This window comes from Rattus rattus, chromosome 18 (genome assembly GCF_011064425.1).
Source record: "Rattus rattus isolate New Zealand chromosome 18, Rrattus_CSIRO_v1, whole genome shotgun sequence".
In the NCBI taxonomy this organism is placed as follows: domain Eukaryota; kingdom Metazoa; phylum Chordata; class Mammalia; order Rodentia; family Muridae; genus Rattus; species Rattus rattus.
The window spans coordinates 29,307,057-29,312,437 of NC_046171.1; positions in this window are offsets into that span (position 1 = coordinate 29,307,057).

The window sequence follows — 5,381 nt, forward strand, 5'->3', positions numbered from 1 at the left end:
GTGTTATTCTCCTCTCATTTTCTATTACTTCCTTTAGCCTTTTTCTTGACCAGACTTCCTCTTAGGCAATTCAAAGGTAATGCATAACACATCTCAGTTTTTCATCTATGGCTCCTACTTCTTAGTTGAATGGAGAATCCCAACCATTGCGATTGTCTACCGCAATGGTTACTGAGCAGTTACTGTGTATCAGGTAATAAATTAATGAAAAGCTACAATTAGTCACAAAGGATCAGCAATACCCTCAGTGAGCTCAAATTCCAAGGGAAGGTGGTTACATTCAGATATCTTCAATAACTACAAAGATCGACCATTTGTAATGTGTATAGAGAACTGTGACAGTACAAAGTAATTTCAGTCACCCACTGAAGGAGAGGAAGACGGTTTTAGTAAGTAAGGGACTTGATATTATATAATGCTCTAAAATATGAATAGGAGTTAGTTAGGTCATCCAAGAATAAACAAAAGAAGGAAACAGGAACTGCAATAGAAAGACAGCAGGATCAGATGTACAGGCACCACAGAGGAATCCTCTCCTGGGTGTCAGTCAGGTCTGTGGCCGGGGCTCCAGAATGACAGCCTGGAGCTCCTTGCTAGACGGAGTCCATGTTTATCTTGCCAGCAGTAGTGACTCTCACAGTGTCTGGCTGAGTGATCACTGACTCAAAATTCTTCAGTAGAAAGATCCTTCTGATACTAAGTGAAGGAGAATCTCATTGAGAGCAACCAGGATCAGTACCAGAAAGTGGGCAGGAGGCAATGCATAAATAAATTCTCAAGCTGGAAAAGAAGTGGCCATTTATCCCAAACCATTGGTGGAGGATGAGTTATAAGGTTCCAATTCTGTTTATTGGAAGATGATATGAGAGACAAGTGCAAGTGCGGGAGGGAAAATGCTGAACTTGGGGTGGCAGAAACAATTTAAAGATAGTGTCGAGCATTTGCACAGATTTGAGCTTGGTGGACAATAGTCAATGCTGGTAGTAAGGACTCAGACACCATATTTGTACGACTTTTTTCTTTTAAAGAGCAGATTAAACAGGGCTGAAGAGTTGACTCAGGGATTACGAGCCCCTGTTGTCCTATCAGAAGACCTGGGTTTCATCTCCAGCACCCATATCATGGCTCACAAACACCTATAACTCTAGCCCTGGGGACCTAAAATCCTCTTCTAACTTCTGAAGACACTGGGCAAGAACGTGGCATACATATCTACATGCAGGCAAAACACCAATAAACAAACAAACAAATAAATCCAAAAAATGTTTAACCAGAGTAACAGAGCTGAAGAGATGACTCAGTAGATAAGAACTTGTTGTTCTTGCAAAGTCCAGCACCCATAGTGGGCAACGCTATGAAATATGATTCTGTACACCTTTGGCAGGCCCATGGGAAATTATGCCATGCAACAGATCTGGTGTAAAAGAGGTTTATTGGAGGAGGGGAGAGGGTGGAGGACCTGGGGAAGGGATAGAGGCAGACAAGTAGACAAGGCTCATCGAGAGAGCCATGAGGGCAGAGAGAGGGAGAAGAGGAGGAGAGAGAAGAGACACATGCAAAGAACAGAGACAGAGCTGGAGTGGCTAGAGGTCCTTTTTGTTCCAAACACGCACCTGGCTCACCTGGTGGCAGTGGGAGCAGGTGATGACATAAGCAGTTGCTAGGTCCCCAAGAGCAGGCCAACGGACCTTTCCCATCACCTGTCAGTCATAATGGCACCTGCCTTTAACCCCAGCTCCCAGTAGAGAGGCAGGTAGATATATGTGAGTTTGAGGCCAAACAGGTCTACATAGTGAATTTCAGGCCATCTAGGATTGTAGAGTGTGACCAAGTCTCAACCCCACATACACAGAGAGGAAGAAGGCAGAGGACACACACCACATACACAGACGCACACCACCCTGCTGTGCAAACTGTCTGCTGTTATCACTTCCTTAATCAAATCCTTCATCACCTCTTTCATAAACTGTTGCAGCAGCCACTGATTTGGCTCTGATCGCAGATATTTTACTGTTAACAGAGAAGATCGTGTCATAAACTGTTTACTTACACGAGTTCTAGTGCCATGGGAAGGGGGTTAGGGAACCTTTCATGTTCCTCGAGTATTCCAAAGCTTGCAGTAAGTCAAAGAACCTTATCCTGAGGTCTGGGATCTGCAAGTTCAGCACCAGTTCCTGCTCCTTGATTTGAATGCAGGAATCTTAGAATAAAAATGTTAGTGACAGCCCCCACGATGCTGCTCCATGCCTCAAAGCCTAGGCTCCTGTCTGCATTCTGTCTTCTTTACCGGTGACTATCTGAGATACTGCCAAATCCACCAGAAAGAACGAAACTATTTCCTTTTCTAACAAAGCTGATTTCCACCTTTGTCGTAGCATTTACTGTGCACCGTTGCATTTACTTGGGTTGTCTTAGTTTCTTCAGGTCGCGCCTGCTGGGTGCCTATATACACCAGGCATAAACCAAACCTAAGAAACATAAAAAGCACTAAGTGAGTGATAAGTTCTGTGTTTTCAGAAGCTTACACTCCAGAATTCGCATTACTCTGTAGGAAGGAAAGGTCTAGGCTCCTGGTTGTCCCTTCGATGCCATTATGCGTGTCAACACTTCCAAGACCCCAGTGTCACCTCTTAGAACTTCATGTGTCAGCTGCTAGAAGACCCTGCTCAGGAGGCCCTCCTGACACAAAATGTCCTTCTCAAGTAGTTCTGATAGTAACACTTTCCTAGTAAGGAAAGTTTTATAACCTCTGATTGCATTCACAAATAAATGTTACTTCCTTGCTAAGCAATAGGTGTTTTTAGATAGAGTAAGTGATGATGTCTGGATCTAGTTTATTACTAACCATTCATATACATTCATATACAGTACAGTGATACTGGGCTGGACAGATGGCTCAGTGGTTAAGAGCACTGGCTGATCTTCCAAAGGATGGGCTCAGTTCCTAGCACCTACATGGTGGCTCACAATGGTCTGTAACTCTAGTTTTAGGGGGACCTGACATAACTCTAGTCTCCTCAGACATTAGACATGCAAACAGTGCACCAACATACATGCAGAAACATACCAATGGGAATACGCAAGAGGAATTTTAAAGACCAATATGGTGATGCCATCTCGTAAGGCTGTGAAAGGGGTAACACACACCGATGCACAGAAAAATGCTAGGAAACGACTCTCCTGTTTGCGGCTTCACTGGCTGACTCTGCCGCCATGAAAACAGTTCTCCTGTTGATAGGGACCAAAGCTGCAGAACTGTTTCCAGATTGCTGGGTTGGTCACACAACAACAAAATCCCCAGCACTGGGGCACCCACAGAACAACAGAAGAAATACTGTTCCGTGTAAGCTATGAACTTTACCCCAGGTACGGAGCTCCCAGACTTCATTCCAGTAGAGTAAGGAATGCAGGGCCAAGTTATCTGATGCCAAAACCACATCCTTGTCATCATGTGAGGCAGGTGAGTAAGACAATGGCTACTCTGCTTTACAATTTTCTTTCAACTATTGAAGCTTTTAGAGTCAAGCGGGTATACAAGAAATAAGCCTTTTAATTTCCTTTTGAAATCAAGGATTTCTTCCCTTTTTATTACAAAGGTGATACCAAAATGTGTTTTTAAAATGAAAATGAAAAAGAAAAAATGCAAAAAATAAAAAAATGCCCAGAGCTCCAACCAGCCAGCACTTCGACAGCCCTTTACAGATCATCCTGGTAAAGCCAAAATCATTATGCAAATGAATATTTTGCCATTAGTCAAAGCCAACTGATTTAGAATTCAGTGCACTTAGAATCCAGTGTCAGAATGATTCCTATAATTATCCTCTTCTGTCCACAGGGACATAGACAGTCAAATATTTTATTACTAACATAGGGTGGGGGATAATCCACATTACATACATAGTTTTTATTGTTAGGAAATCGAGAGTCAACTCAGGTTTGACAAGGCTCTCGGGAGCAAAGTTCAGTATAATTAAAATCTCAAAGTGCAGTTACTCAATGACATCTTTCCAAACGTTTCCTCTTATACTATAGTATCCTCATAGGAATTCCAAACACTTAGGTCAAAAAGCAGTTGACTGCACAATGCTCAAAGGACCAGCAAAAGGAAAACAGTGACTAAAGATATAAGAAGATTCCGTCATGAAAAGATTTATTTCAGTGATTTCCAGGTCACAGTTCATTATACAAGGGAGTTCCCGGGCAGAAAAACTAAAGCAGGAACTTAAGTAGAAACCATTGGTAGCTTACTGGGTTGCTCACTGGCTGGTACTCGTCTATTTCAGCCCTGGACAACCTGCCCAGTTATGATGCCAGCCACAAAGGGCTAAGCACTCCCCTGCCTCCCTCCTCACATCAATCATCAATCAAAACAGTCTCTCATAGACACGCCCACAGGTCAGTCTGGTCGTGGCAATCCCTCAGTTGAGATTCCTTCCTCCCAAGTGACTCTAGGTTGTGACAAGTTGACAAAAATAAAGTTTATCCAGGACAGGAAGGTCCTGCAACGGTGATCACGATGCAAGCGGCCCTCAAGCACAGCAAACTGATGCAGAGTGGATTTTAAAATCACTAGTGCCCACCCCAGAACTGCATTCAGGGACGACTTTCAGAGCTACGAAACACAAAGGAAAATGTGAGTTACAGAAATCAAAGCTACATTTCTATTCAACCCATTCGTTTCACTCCTTTTGTCTGTTTTTGTTTGATTTGTTCCAGGTTCTTTATTTTTATTATTGAAAACTCATAAACATAGATGCTGACCGTGCCTTCCCTTCCCCGTCTCCTCCAAGAACTTCCCTACCCGTTCAACTCATACCTTCTTCCTCTCTTTAGAAAACAAACATGAAAATTTAAAAAGGCAAGAGAACACAAAATTTTTTTTAAAAAGAAAAAGCATAAAACATAAACAAACACATACAGTCAGAGACAACACACATGCACACACACACACACACACAAATCTATAAAAACAGAAAATCAGAAGTCATAAAAAAAATGCTGAAAAAAAGCAATACAAGAAAAAAAAACACTATCGTGCTTACCTTGCATTGGCCATGTATTGCTGGACATGGGACCTACCCTTAAGTGTAGTTTTTTTATTTTTTTCTTTTCTTTTTTCCGGAGCTGGGGACCGAACCCAGGGCCTTGCACTTGCTAGGCAAGCGCTCTACCACTGAGCTAAATCCCCAACCCCTAAGTGTAGTTCATATACCCAGTGAGATGCCCTTGGAGAAAACTGACTTCTCACTTGCAAGCGGTTGTCAATTGTAGATTGCTTCCTGGTTAGGGATAAGAGCTCATGTCCACTTCCCCCTCTCAGCCCTGGTGTGCCTTCTGGCTTCAACCTGTGAAAGCCTTCTGTGCATGCTGCCACACTCTGT